At 36.1% G+C, this 15,949-nt stretch overlaps 1 long non-coding RNA gene across 1 annotated transcript; it reads left to right on the top strand.

Moving 5' to 3' along the window:
• The first annotated feature begins 1,612 nt into the window (after positions 1-1,612).
• LOC133871893 (uncharacterized) lies at positions 1,613-3,721 on the top strand. Its single transcript, XR_009900898.1, has 2 exons — positions 1,613-1,924; positions 2,675-3,721. It is a non-coding gene; the product is annotated as an uncharacterized LOC133871893 (long non-coding RNA).
• The last annotated feature ends 12,228 nt before the right edge of the window (positions 3,722-15,949 follow it).

Raw genomic sequence — 15,949 nt, 5'->3', positions numbered from 1 at the left:
CACCAAAAGGCTGTAAGTATCTTTATACTTACTGATGACGAAGCTGGTGGATTTTTCCTATAATATTATATTTACTGCTTTATTTACTTGTTTGCCCATGTGGCTTTGCATATTTTATTATTTTTAATAACCTGTCTAATAACAAGCTGTTGGATCAAGATTCACAGTGGGTACATAAGGCTTCACTAAAGTTCCAAGGTTCTAGGTGAATGAGGAAGTACATGAAAAGAGAATAATAAATATAAAAACTGGTGTACCAAGGTCACCAGGGAAATCAAGGTTTCCAGGAGCTAAGGCTCCCAAAGAATATAATTAAAAGTTAAAGTGAGGAAGCCAAGGCTTCAAATAAAACGCTAATCGTGCCAAGGCCAACAGAGGAGTGGAAAAAGAGAAATACCTAAAACTCTGCATTTAAAACTATCATATTACTGCTTTATGGTTATGTTTATATTCGATATATGACCATGATTAGCTACCATGGATCATATGTTGCGTATATATGTGATTATAAAGCCATATTTGCATTATGTTGTATTTATTAAATAAATCAACATTCATTATATTATTGGAAACAGTGGACTCACTTTAGTATTGTGTCTTTGTTTCTATATATATATGTATGTATGTATGTATATTGGTGCAGGTTTAATAGATGAAGATTAGAGCTCAAGAGGTTTAAAAGCTAAGAATACATAGATTGTATTTTGTTTGTAGTTTTCTGTGTTTATAACATTTTATGTTGATAAGATTGCTAAAATTTTCATGTATTCTTTTGTGTCACTATTAACACATGTTTCCATGTATTTGTTCTAAGTATTTTCTAATGGATGTCTAAAGGTATTTCAATTAAAAGCTCTGATGTGTTATTTAATCCAAGTCTGTTGGAGATAATATATTCCGCTGTCAAATCTTAACTTTGATGATGTTGTAGTAATGTCACGTGAAAATTGAAAAATTTTCACTTATGCCTTTTTGTAAAAGGCGAGGCGTTACATAGGTAATTCCTATTACTAAATTGACCACATTCTAGTTGAACCTAGGACCTAATACTTATAACATCACCTCTCATAGTACAAAACAAATGTGCTAAAAAAGAACGTGTTTCTAAAACTATCAAATGCAACAAACACTTCATTTAAAGAATTGTCTCTTCAGTCCTTATAGAAAGAGTCTGTGTTTATTCATTGCGGAAAATAGGCTAAACGGGCAAATGGACGTAAGTGCAAATTAATGCTTTGTCTAAAGAGGAATGGGTGTGTAATTGTCTCTAGGCCCTAATATATATAAGGTTTGATTTTTTGTTCCAATGATAGCTTAGTTCACATGTGAGGTTTCATGTGAAAGTCTGATCCCTTCACAAATTTAAGTTATGAATATTGCTTGTGAGTTTTGTCATACACTACACTTGATATGAGTTTAGAAATTCCATATTTCTAAGTGCATTGTGTGTGTAAAAATTCATCATGTTTTTTTTCAAAAAATTGTGCATTTTGGCTCCCATTGTGAGCAAATTGGGTGCATCCATTGTCCAGAGTGTCTCATGTGTAATGTTTGAATGTCCTAAATAGGCATGTACTTTTTTTTTTTCAAGCGAAATTTTGGCATGTGTCAATTGTGTGGACGTTAGGATAGTTTTGTGGCTACATGACGGTCACGTCAAATTCAATGAAGGGTTGTAAAACCCCATGTGCCGTCAAGACGTTTATGTCGACTTTTTGACGATACTTGAAGGGATGAACTAAAATCAAGAGTTTTAAAACTCTTCATTTTTTGTTCTTGTTCAAAACTCACGAACCATTCACTTTCTTTCTGTCTTCATTTTCGCTCTCTCTCTCTCTCTCTCTCTCTCTCTCTCTCTCTCAAAAAGAGGTGGTCTTTAGCTCTAATCTTTAAGTTTTTCATAGATCCCTTTTTAGCCCATACGGTAATCCTCGATTCCCTTTTTTTTTATCATAAATTTCTTATCATTCATGGGGTTAGGGTTTTGGTTTAAATTTTTTGGCTTTTTGTTTCTTGATGTTTTCATATGAATTGAGTTGGGATTTCTTATGCATGTTAACATGTGTTTCATGCTATTTATATGCCATTTAGAACCTAGGATTGCATTCAACAAGTATTTGGAGCATTTAGGTTTTCGGATTCAAATTTGGGGATTTCTCATTCTTGTAGTTTTTCTACATTTTGAGGTTGAATCTCTCATTGTTTTAGGCATCTCATTTAGTTTTTATGCGAATTAAGTCACATGAATCCATTGATTCATGTTGTGTCTTGCAAGTGTTTGACAAAATTTCTCAAATACATTTTTGACTAACATAGACACTATTTGACAATAGGTTGGATCCATTTCATCATCTTTAATTGATTTTGGCTCATTATTGCATTTCTTATGAAGTATAGGTCTCATTTCATTTTTCATGTATATTGGTCATGTTGCATTGCAAACTCATTGTGGTTCTTGAGCATTCAAGTCAGAAAATATGTTTAGGTGTTGAGCTTGGTTGAGACTTTGACTCTGTTTTGGTCAGTGAGAATCTGTTAGGACTGTGAGACTCTGTAGCATTGAGTGTTTAGGTTAGTGTCAGGTTAATGTGCATTACCCATTTATTTTAAACTTTGGGTAATTTATGATTGACTTTGCTTGCTGGCTATGTTTGGTTGTTTGAATTGCTTGTAGGGAATTTGTCTGCTCAACCTCCCAAGTGCAAGAAGTTTGTTCCTCCTCCAAAGTCAAGCCCAAGGAAAAAGAATGCAAGACCTGAAAAGCTACCTCATGTGAAACTGGCCACCTTAACACGAGCCACATCTTCTAGAGCAGCAGCAACAACATGCGTCTGCAAAGGCTTCTGGTTTTGAGAACTGATTTGCTTCAAAGGCTGCTTAGTTATCTTATCAAGATCGGTTTAATGGACGCGCCATCCTTACCAAGCGAGTGGTATAACTCTCTGACCTCGCTGATGAAAACTTCCAATTAATTAGTGAACTCTTTTACTTCTAGGCATTGAACATATTTCACTTTAGTGTCTCCCAAGCCCTATGTAGAGATGGGTCGCGAATTCTATGCTCAAATTGAGCACATCTCTCAAAGGTTTTCCTATTGAGGTCACTTCTGACCTACTTTTTTCTATCCTCAATATCACCATAGTTCTAAACCCTGATTATCCCTATTATAAGGCATATACCCCTGCCAAACACCAATTGGCACTTCTCTTTGTCACTGAGAGGGAAACTTGTTGGCAAAATCATAGGACTCATTTCCACATGGGTTAAATGACAGTCCCCATAAGACTATTTACTTTAATCATTTTGAATAATATGTGGCCTCTCAATAGGAAACAAAAATGAGTTTTGAACGGACATGTTTTATGCATGCCTTATTAAAAGCTCATAGTGTAGATCTTTGCTCCCACATCCTCCTCCTCATGCATATTGCCTACAAGGAAAAAATCACTTCTCTTCTGTTTGGTGGTCTTATCACCAAATTGGTTGCTCACTTCGAGGTCCCTCCTCGTCCAACTGAGCCATCTATCACTCCCCAAGGTGCGGTCTATAAAAGAACCGTTTCAAAGTCCATGGCTCAGGTTGCTGCTTGATGTGCAAATTTTAATACTTGCAAGCGCACGAATCGTTTGTAATATAGTGTATGTGCAAGTACGAGGTCGAATCCACGGGGAATTGTGTTGCAAAAATTAATTTCTATTTAAACTAATTCTATTTTAACCTAGTTCCGAATTTTGGGGTTTTGTAAATAAAAGAAAAATAAAATAAAACAAAGACAAAATGTACTATAGTTTTAGAATTCACACCCAACAATCCACAACAACATATTCTCATGTTCCTCAATACATATCCAAAGTTCTCACCGTACAGAACTTATGTATGTTCTACTATGCTTCAAAAATTAATTAAATCATTCAATGAATCCATTCTTTGCACAAATCACAAAAGATATCCGGTTTAAACTTAAATCATTAAATGTATCCGTAGAACGAAACACAATGAATATCAAATGTTTTGATAAATGAAAAATCCAAGCAATCAATTAAATGACCCTATCTTAAATCATCACATGTATCCAGAAATTACAATAGATATTCAAGAAATCATCTCAATAATTGAAAAGAAGTAAAACATTGGAAATATTAAACCCACTAAAATCGGATAGTATAAACTCTTATGAAAATATTGTTGCTCTTCAAAAGGTGAGGTTTGATCCTCAACCTTAATTGAAAAATTAGTTACTCATCACTAGAAGAAAATATTAAATTTTATTAAGAAGAAAAAAAAAAAAAAAAAAAAAAAAAAAAAAAAAAAAAAAAATAGTTGCAGGAAAATGAAAGCCAAAGAACCCAGCTGTCGCTATGTACAAAGGGGGGCTTTTCGCCTCTACCCCCACACACATTTACAAGAGAAAGGAAAGAATATATATAGGCCAAGCTAGTCCTAGGTCTTATTCGGTGCTCCACGCTTTTAGAACATGTGTCTAGGTCTAAATAAAACATCCTGGCCTCTATGGCATGCGGCGCTGCCCTCTTTTGGACAAAAATTTTGTCAAGTAAACTCATGCTGCCATGCATAGCCGCTGCCTTTCCTTTGAGAGAACACGTGTACTGCTGGTGCTATTCTTTCCTGCAAGTCTCTTTTGGAAAGAATCGGGTCTTCAATTATTTGGTCCTGCGGCTTGAGAAAATCACGTGTGCGGTTCTTGGTTCAATGCTGCCGCCTAGCTTTGGAAAGAACTCACGTTGGCCAAAATGGAAATTATGGCTACTTATTCTGGAGAGAGGACGTAGGTCGGTGCTGCCCCTTCTTAATGGTCTTATTGCAGGTCACGTGTGTTTATTTTTGGTCTTTTTTGTGCTGCACGAACTGGATCCTAATTGGAAAGAATTATGCCTTGCTGCCAACTTGAAACAAGCGTGAAGAGCTTTTCGGTGCATGTGTTTCGGTGCTCCAGATCCTCAATATTCGATGCCATTCTTTCCTTAAGACAGACCTGTGTATGTTCAGTGCTGCCCTGGAAAGATGCGTGTCTTGCTGCTGTGCATGGAAATAAATGTATATCTTTACTGCTGGGCGCCATGTTTGGGGAGTAAATCAAGTCTGTTTTGGTGCTGCCCAGTATCACGTGTATTTTTCTTTGGTGCTGTACAGCTGCATGGAATGAATCACGCACCTCTTATGGAAATAACGTGTTTTCAGCTGCTACAAATCTTTCCACTCCAAATTGCCGCACAATATGCTCTATAATGGCGCCTCCACATGTCCACGATTCTTTCCTTTTTGCTTTTGTTTTGCACTTCTCTTATTAAGGAAACAGTGTGTCTCGGTCGGGTGCCCTTCCGGTCTGTGTGTTTCATTATGAATGGAAGAAATGCCACATGACTTGGCATGGTCAGATCATACATGCTCATATAGCAGTAGCAAAAAATAAACCAAAAAAATATTAACAAAACGGTCCTCCAATCCCTAGCATTTCGGTTCTTTCCCCACTTTTGTTGCAATTTCACATAAAGACGGCTATTTTTTCTCAAAGTCTTGCAAAACACTAAAACACAAAAACTAACCAAAAACATTAAAAAAATAACAAAATTAAAGGTTTAGCAAATACAAATTAAGAGGTCTAAATATATAATATTTGGCACTCATTACTGCTAAATCCTCTTGTTAGATTTTAGGTTGGCTAATTCGGTGCTCAAAATTCTTTGATGTAATTCGTAAAAAAAAATGTACTTAGAATTTTATATGTAAAAAAATTTCAGTTTTTGGATTCCAAGTTTGAACTCTAATTAAGGTTCAAAGTTCGAACTGCAACTATTTCAAGACTTCCAAAGAGCATGCAGCGTCATAATTGAGTTCCATTCAAGTTTGAAGTGTAGCTGTTTGACACTTGGTAGAGAGCAGAGTTCTAATTGAGTTCCATTCAAGTTCGAACTCCAATCACTTCAAAACTTCTAGAGAGGATCGTTCCAAGCGCGTCATATTTAAGTGCAAACTCCCCTTTAGAAGAAATTATGTTTTGAAGACTTTAACCTAATTGAGTTAGAACTCCATTTTAAATCGTTCAAACGCGCCGCCAAAGGAATTTGTGTTTTGGACTTTTAACTTATCAGAGTACGAACTGCACATTAACAATTTTCAACTCGATATGATTTTTTTTAGAAATTCAAGGATTTGTTGCCTTTCTTGGGAATCAAGTTTCTATAGTTTATTTAAGGGACCTTCGTGAACGTGTTTTAAAAGCTTTTTAGGTCTCAGAAACTTGTGCTAAGGGAGGTTTAGTTTTACTTAGAGCCATTATGGTATTCCTCTCTAAGAGTTTGTTTCTTGTAAACCACACAACTCTAGTTTTTACAACAAACCCCAGCTTATTAGAGTTCCGGTAAAGAATATCAAGTAGAAGAATTTTTCATACGTTTTGGAGGAACTACTCTAGTGTTGGGGACCATGCATGTACATAGTAAGCGCGGCGGAAAACTAATCTCATGAAAAATTTTCTTCAAGATAAACAAGGCTAGATAAATCAAATATACAAGTTCAGGGTACTTACAATCGAATTCGGCATCTCCTAGGCATGTTGGGCTATTTAACTTTGGCTAAGATTCTCTTTACATGTTGAATGATCAAGAACATGTTCTTGATGTTCTTAATTAAACCTCCAGATCTTCTCTCTAATGACTGAATATGACCGTGACTGTCTACTCACAAACTATTGATACAATGAATTCGTCAATTATGCTTTACTATGTTTTTCTATTTATAGACTTTAATTTACAATCATAAGGGTTATGAGATAAACTAGAGTTGTATGAGAGATATGACTGGAATCATAGTATGACTGGAATCATAGTAGAACTAAAACTCGAAGTCCTACTCTATAGGGTGCACGATCATAGGGAGAATATTTTCTCCCCATGCATCTAGGACTAGGGTTAAAAACCCTAGCCCACTACTATTAACTCTTGAGCATGGGTTTGGGTTTTATCCCTAAGGCCCAATGCTTCTTTAACTCCACTTAAGCTTTTTAGAATTAATTCTAAGAGCCCAAAGCTCTTTAACTGCTTAAGCCCTTAGGAAATAAATTCATAAGTTCAATCATCTCTAAATAATAAGCTAGTTATGAATCATATTCTTTTGGCCAATATTTTATCAAATAAAACAATCCAAATAAATAAATGCATAATTGATGCCCAAATCTAATGGTCAGTTTACATCAGCTCAAAGAGGGATCTAAAGGGAAAAATACAATTAACATTAAATAGATTTGTGACAATATCACATGACACTATCTAATCACAATTGATTCTACTAAATAAATGTGACACCACTCTAATATGTATTTTCAAATAAATGAATCAATTCCTCTAACATACTTGTTCATTACATATTACACCTCTATGAAATCATTCTGTAATTGAACTAAAGTCAATCCACTGTAACTTTGTTCACTACCTCTTTTCCTTGATAACTTGATTTAATTACATGATTTATCATTTTTGTACCTTGTGAGATTTCATCTCACCTTGCACAAAACAAAGGTTTAGTAAATACCACTTAAACACATAGGCTAGAGCTTTAGGATAATCATTCCAGTTAAATCTACATCAAGAAGAATATTCCTTATCGCTTTGTTCCATGACAAGATTTGGAGTCTTTGAAAAAAGTGTTCCCACAATGCTACATGCGATTACCAAATGCACTGATATGTTGACCACTGATTTCATCTCACTCTCATACATTAAAGTGACCTACACTTTACATATGAATTCACAATATTCTCAAAATTTAGAATAACTGTTATAAGTCGTCGTGTAAGTACATCATTCCTTATCACAGTGTTGAAAAAATGAAGACTCACATAGTTCGTTCGGTGCATGACACTACCTTGCTCTTACACCAACATATTAACCCGAAACTCTTCTTGCTTCTCATAAACAAGATAGATTGTTAAGGTTGACATGTTATAGTCTTGATGGATTTCTCAGCTCCATTTACGACTATGACGTCCCACATCGCCTGGGAATGAGGATGTACTTATATGTATAAATGCACCCTATATGACACAACGCGTTTTAAAGCCGTGATGGCAATGAACCTATCAGAACTCCGCAGTTAAGCGAGCCGCTGCGAGAGCAATCCCAGGATGGGTGACTTCCTGGGAAGTCTGATATGGGGAGCCAAAAGCGGACAGTATTGTGTCATTGAGGGTAGATCGTTACAACGACTATGAATAATATTTTACAAATTACAAGGTGCTATGACTATGATCTTCTATGTAATAATCTCATTACTCACACCATAGTCAAATAAAATGTAACTTAGGAATCTTACACGTATATAATATAATAATATTCAAACATATATGTACATGTAAATCAGTACCATGGCCAATGTTCAATATTATACAATTATAGAAAAGCCTTATAAATTCAATTGGAGTTTTGGACACCAGTCCCAACTTGTGGTATTGGACAAGTGGGTAAATTGTCTAATATAAGAGAGTGTCAACTTCAAAGGTTTTTGTAAGTGTGGACTTCTTATATTTTCATTCTTCTATAGTTGATTGATTTTCTGGGTTTGGTTGCCTTGTAATGGTTTTTCTTTTTAATGGTTCTTCAAAAGGTTTACACTTCATCACCAAATTTCTTGTGTTAATTGATTTCTTGCTTTCACTATATTCAGGGAATGTTTGTGTGGTTGTTTAATTTTAAATTCCTTTTTATTTTGGCATACATCTATTCAACCCCATTTTAGGTGTAGTTTGGAGTATTGCGTATTATTTTCACATCCAAATCTTCTGATGAGCCCCCTCTTCATTCTTCTTCTCTTCCTACCGTTGTTGCTAATAGAGCTTGACCTTCTTCTTCTACCCCAATGCACCAGATGCATCTTTGATGGTGCAGTTGCTCAAGCGCTTTGATCGGATTGGTCAAAAGCTTGATGAGCACATGCACCTTATTGAGGCACATCACAAACATTTTGATGAGCGAATAGACATAAAGGAGAAGAAGCTTGAGGTAGTAGTAGACCAAGTTGGCTCAAAGACGGTGAAAATTGTTGATCTTTTTCATGAGCAGCAGGGTATTTTCAAATATTTGGGCGGAAACTATGAAGCTCTCCTTCGACAAACTCAAATAGATGTTATATATTGTCGCCACCGACAAGATAGTCAAAGGCAAAGGTGGATGTGAAGACACTCTTCAGAAAGACCTTCCAGGGGATGAGCGTGAGCAAGCTTCTGAGAGCAAGGGAGGGGGGGAGGATGATAATTATGTGTCTGAGGATTTGGATGATGTTTATGCACCTTATGAGGTTGGATTTAATGTGGTTATATGCAATAAACTCAAGAAATTTTTTACGGTGACTAATAATAATTTGGTATTAATATTGTTATTAAATTAGATCAAATTGAAAAATATATTTTGTCTAATTTTATATCCTCAATTTGAACTAAGAAGTAAACAGTTTGAACTATACTATGATACACATTATGGATAGTTTAATATTTAATATTTAATTTTTTTTAGTTAAAATAGACTAACTAAAATAGTGGAACATTTATATGTAAATTACACAAAGATTAATTAATGGGTCATTAAATTAAAAATTCTTTTGTAGTTTTAAGATGTGTTAGAATTCTGTAGCTTTAAAAGAAATTAAATAAAGTAGAAGAGAAAAGCTAATTAAGATGGGCCTTACATATGGAGTTAAAAAAAGAAAAAGAAAAAAATGGAAGGTTGGTGAAACTTGGTTCTTAAATGAAGGCCTTTTCAAACAAAGATAAGATAGGTGAAACCTGGTAGAACATTTAAGAAAGACGTGAACATGAAGCTCGAAGCAAAAATAAAGTGTGAAAACAAAGTAGATTTCGGCGCTGCTTAAGGTTTCTTTTAGAGAAGTTCCAGCGGTCTCCTAAAATTATGCCTATAAATAGGCCAAACCACATCAGTATTTTTTCACATAAAAAATTTACTCTCTCTCTCACTTACGCAGTGCAATAGTGAAAAAAAAAAAAAGAAAAAAAAAAAGAAGAAAAAGAGAGAGACAAATATTTAGAATAGTAATAAGCTTTGGAACTACTCTAAGTGAAAGTGTTAGGAATAATTCTTTTATCCTAGTTTATGTTAATTTTAGTTCTTAGAATTTAAATTATGTCAATATAATGCCTAAACTCTTTGGGAAAGTGTGATTGAATATCTCAGGGAAGGATATTATATTCAATCATCCTTTTAAATATTACAAATGTGTCATTGTGCTATCTAAATATTATTAGATATTTTACAATAGCGCTATTGTAATGCCCAAGTAATATTATAAATTTTAGATAAATATTATAGTACTGTCGTAGTAATGCCCATGTAAAAATACGTGCTAAAGCTACATAGTCGTTATGATGTCCGAATGACATTATGACATTTTAGATATATGCTGTTATGCTGTCCGTTTTTAAACAGAGTATAAGAGAAATAATCAATGGTCTAGATATTAGCTTTTTAAAATTAAATTTAGACTAATATATTATCGCACGTGGGCGCAATAAATTGTAGAGAGTTATTAAAGACAAGAAGAGCTTTTAGACCGTCTGCGAAGTGGTAATTTTAACTACTTATTGAGAAATGATATTGTTTTACTTAAAGAAGTATTTGATAAAGTGTTGAGATATGGTTATTTAAATTACACGAGCTTAAGTATTTTATGAATAACATGATTATATGTTTTGAAAAATAAAGACTCCTAATTAACCTATGTGTGTGATCAACTTTGCAACAAAATATAAAATACGGAATTTAAAAAAGACAATATTTTGTTGACAAAGTAGAAACTCTTATAAAAAAAATAAAAATAAAAAAAAATAAAAAAAAATAAAAAAAAAAACCACTTCAGGATAACTAAACTTAGGAAATTCACTATTTAGAAGACAAAGCTAGTTACAAGGCAGTAGTACTCACACAACCCGATGCAGTAGTCGTACCCCTAACTCTGACACGTATCTATATGCGAATGCTTCCCAACCAGACCTCCTATCTGAAGAGGTCTTTAATGGACTCCTTTAGCTTATGGCTCCTCCCTAAACTAGACTTCAATGGGTTGATCAAATCACACAAACAAAACTTTAAAAGGCTAGCTAATCTCACAATCTTTGCCTAAATACCCTCTCTTACCACAATGAAATTCAGTACTGAATTCACTAAAGAATACATGCCTAGAGACCTCTATATATAGGCTTTAGAAGACTTAATACAACTCTAATTCAGAGTTCTCTGGGTGGCTTCCGGACCAAGACAGTGGGTGTCCAGACGGCAAGCAACAACCGACTACTTTTCACGCAGTCTTGCAATCTTCTCTAATCTTCAATCATCGTGTTCGGACGGCCTTGCCTTAGAGTCCGGACAATTGCATGCTATCTTCACTGTTCACAGCCTTCAATTTGCTGTTCGGACACCTGTGCGAACAGGTGCTCTCGGGAGTTGATGTCTGTTGGGTTGTCCAGACATTTGTGTGAACATGAGTTCTCTGTATTGGTGTCCGCTGAGGTGTTCGGACACTTCTTTGAACACTAGTGGGTGGCCGGATGCTTCCTCTGGCTATCCGAATTGTCATAATGGAAATCGCCTTTGCTGAGCTATAAGCGCGTCAGAATCTTCCTTGATTCCGGGAATTGCCTTTCTTGATATTTGTGACACTTAACTTGTCATAATAGGCCATTTTCATGTTGGAGAAAATATTCTGAATATCTCTGGAAAATTCTCTGAATTACGGTGTTCCTGTTTCAGCAATATCCTAATATAGTAGTGATTTTATCAACAGAATATAGCAAAAAACTAACAAACTCCCCCTTTGGCCATTCTGGGACAAAAATCACTTGACCGGTGAAAAATACAAAAATTGGTCCAAAATTAAAAAAATACTCCTCTTTTTTGTCTCAAAAGGACAAAGGGTAAACAAAGTATTAAAAACCATTGAAAAAACAATACTAATACTCAACAAAAATAGGAATAAAAGTAAAGTGTCTCAACAGTATCTCAAATAAATAGAAGTTTGTAAAACAACTGTAAAATGTGAGTGATCAAACCACTCAATCATCCTTAGGCTCCAAATGTTGTAGACAACGCTCAACATTGAGGTTGATTTGTTGCACTTTGGCATTAAGATCTGAATATTGCCGCTGGAGAGTCTGCAGCTGGCCCATAATCCTGGAAAGCATCTCCTCAACTGCAGGAGGAGGGATAGCCTGTGAGGAAGATGTTGTAGAGGGATCAAACTAGGCTGGTGGAGTAGGTGGAGGAGACTCTGTTATCTGTGGCTCCTCAACCCATGGCAATTGTGCATCAGACTTCATAATTGCGTGCTTGCCAAACGAATCCTCTGGTCTTTGCACCAGCTCTAGAGCAGGAATATCAGGGACATACTGCTGACAGATCCTCGTTACCAAGCACCCAAAAGGAAGACCGCTCTGATGGTCATCCTTCATCTCCAGCATCGTGAGCTTGATGTGTTTGTAGAGGCAGAAGGGTACTCTGTGGATGATAGCATAAAGGAATCTGAGTCTCTGAAGAGTGAGCTAGCTACGTTGAACCAGTGTCCATAAATTCTACAAGACAATCCTGGCAAGCAGTCTGTGAGGAGAGCTGAACTGTCCAATCCTAATGCTCTGTGAGTCCCTATCTCTATTATTGGGAGCTAAGAAGAGCATTATTTCTTCCATGGAGGGGGGTCCATCGAGAGGGGTCCACAGAATTTGGATAGGGTACCCCTAGAAGCTGTGTCTTAGGGACTCTGGTATGAGTGCTGATGAGGTGCTAATCCACTCTAATAGTCACACCATGAACTGTAGTATGGAGGATGGGACAGTTCTCTGAATCTTGGACAAACTCCATGTAAGCATAAAAGTCCTTGATAAGACGCAGGTGCACCGGATTGGAACAGTTGTACAAATATTGCCATTTGTTCTCCCAAATTATGTCATCAATGAAGGAGAATAGTGCAACCATAACATCAGCTCTGATGACGTTTCGCTCCATAATGACTTGTCTCCTTTCTGCTCTAGCTCTTGCAGTTTCAAAATCTGCATGTGTCCGCTGTCAGACTCTGCGCTGGAAACTACTGGTTGGCATGATCTTGAAAATATAAACAAAATATTCCCCAAAAATATTACCAAAAACAAATTAGATCCTGTTAGTTCCAGAATTTTTTTGGCATTATAACGGCTGTAATTTGGATGCCCAAAAAATTTACATATGAAAACATAGCAATCCAAAGATCATAGATATATCAAATCCAACCCCAGAAGGCATCAGAATAAATTTTCATGCACAATATCTCAATAAAAATCCAGAACAATTAACCCAATATTCTAAAAAGCATCAAAACTTTAAAAGAACTAAAGGGAACAGTAAAAATACATGGAATGAGACGATAAAATGTAGGAAATAACAAAAGTAGCCGAAATCTCATGAGAAATCGAGAGAAAAACGCATAAAAATAAGAGAAAACTAAAAGTTTATGAAATGTGCGATGGTTGGGAAGAGAAAGCGATGGGCTTTATATTCCTAGGGTGCGCGTCCGGACGGGTTACTAACTCGTTCGGACGGCTCTGCCAGGTCAGCTTGCTGCACGTGTCCAGACTCAAGAATTGGTTCGTTCAGACACTCCACATTGAAAAGTTGTGAAAAATTATTGGACTTCTAATTTATCAAGTACGTGCAATAGTGTGCAACAAAATATCACAATGCGGAAAATAAATAGACAGATATTTTGTTGACGAAGTGAAAACTCAATTAAGAGAAAAACCACTCCGGGGCAGCCAAACCCAGGATATCCACTATTCAGAAGACAAAGCTAGTTACAAAGCAGTAGCACTCACATAACCTTATGCAGTGATCGTACCTTGAACTCTGAGGTGTAACCCAACATGAACGCCTCACATCCAAGTCTCCTACTTGAAGGGGTCTTTAATGGAATTTTTTTACCTTAGGGCCAACCTCTAAGATAGACTTCAGTTTCAGCACTGCAACAGCACTTGGCAACGGCTTGAGAGAGACTAACTCAGCACAATAACTCTAAAATATAACTCTCTAAGCACTATGGAATTCAATACCGAATTCTTACAATCCTCAAGCCTAGGGGCCTATATTTATAGGATGGAGGTTCAAATGAGCGTCTGGCTTGAAATACCTAGGCACCGTCTGGATGGTAGACATAAGGCGTTCGGACGGACAACTATGCGTTCGGCTTTTCAAAATTCGCTGAAGATCTTTCCTGAATTGAGTTGCGTCCGGATGGTGTTGCCCTGTCGTCTGGACGGTCGCACTTTTACTGCACACAATTTCCATATCAAGGCTTCCTGTGTCCAGACCATAGGATCTGTCGTCCGGACGATTGATCTGATGCACGCAATTCCCATATATGAAGCTCGAGTGTCTTGACCATGAAGACTAACGTCCGGACGTCTTGATTTTGAATGCACGGCTTGCCTTATGGATGAGCGCGTCCAGACGGGCATCCACATCGTCCCGACAGTTTTAGCTATCTTCCCATATCTGTGTTTTGGAAAGAAATCTCATAGCTTGATCAAACACTGAGTGGCGTTTGGACGAGTTGCTGAAATGTCCAAATGGATGCAAGCTGGAGCAATTCGAAGCTTCTCGACACAGAGGAAGCTCCGGATAGAAAGGTCTCGTCATCCAAATGGATGGTGCTTGGACAGTGGAGCATCCGGACAAAATATCATGTCGTCCGGACGGATGCAAGGGATCCGATTTCTTTGACTTGGAATCTGTGCAGAATCTTCTAGAAACATATCTCTGAAGAAGACTTTTGAAAACTGATTGAACCCCAGATTGAAAGCATGATTGTTTATGTTACTGACTGATGAGTGTCCAGGCGTTTCACTAGGCCGTTTGGACAATAAACTCTAGATCGGACTTTTGCTGAGCTATAGACTTTGCAGAGTCTTATTGGAGTTTGGAAATTCCTTCTTGACGCTTGTGACACTGATCTTGTCATAATAAGGCCCTTTCCATATCAGAGAAATAAACTCTGAATATTTGAAGACTTTGAACTGATACGGCATCCTTGTGAAATCAGTAACAGTACATGATAGTGATTTTGTCCAACAGAATGCCGCCAACACAAAAACTAATAAGCTGAAATCAGAGGAAAAATTGCAGAGAAAATTCTTTTTTTCCCTAATGTTAGCTTTAAAAACACATGTATTAAAAACTAATAACACAGTCAAATAGCAAATCAAAAATATGCAAACATATAATTGAGAGTCAAGTAAACAATGAGCATAAATTTCCCTGCAGATAGAAATTTTAAATAGCTTACTCAACTCATGCTATGCGTGTGTGTGTGTGTGTGTGTGAAAGCTTTCTCAATAAGGTATGATGTTCGCTGATAAGATTTAAAACAACTGAATTTTTCAAATGAGAGAAATATTCAATATCAGATCAATCAAAAGTCAAACATTATCTTACTAGACCTAACAACCCTCATCTGATATACTCCCCCTAAGATGCAACACTTTTCTTTTACTTAGTCTGTTAGTGATTGTCTATTTTCGCAATGAGTTGGTCACTGACTATTTCTATAAGGACAAGTTTAATAACAGATTTAACAGCGCAATAAGCAGTGGATCTTTTTATTTATCCATATATACTGAAAATTAAATGCTTTTTATAACTTGGTGTTGCAACCTAGAAAGAATGACAGAATTTATAGGTCCTAGGTTCAACTAGCGAGTTGGTCAATTTGACCATCTTATAAAAAAATCTATCTCATTAGAATTTTCAAAAGTTAAAAATCAAAGAGTAAAAAAAAAAATGTACCTTAGGGGAGCTTTGGATAGTGCACAATTTCATCGCATGAGAAAATTATCTATCTAGCATTAAGATGCAGCAAAGAAACTTAGCAAATATCAAGCATAAACTCTCAATCATATATAAGTATA

The sequence above is a fragment of the Alnus glutinosa genome, chromosome 6 (assembly GCF_958979055.1).
Source record: "Alnus glutinosa chromosome 6, dhAlnGlut1.1, whole genome shotgun sequence".
Taxonomy (NCBI): Eukaryota; Viridiplantae; Streptophyta; class Magnoliopsida; order Fagales; family Betulaceae; genus Alnus; species Alnus glutinosa.
Note: the sequence above shows the minus strand (reverse complement) of the source record. Positions and strands in the feature narration are given on the sequence as shown.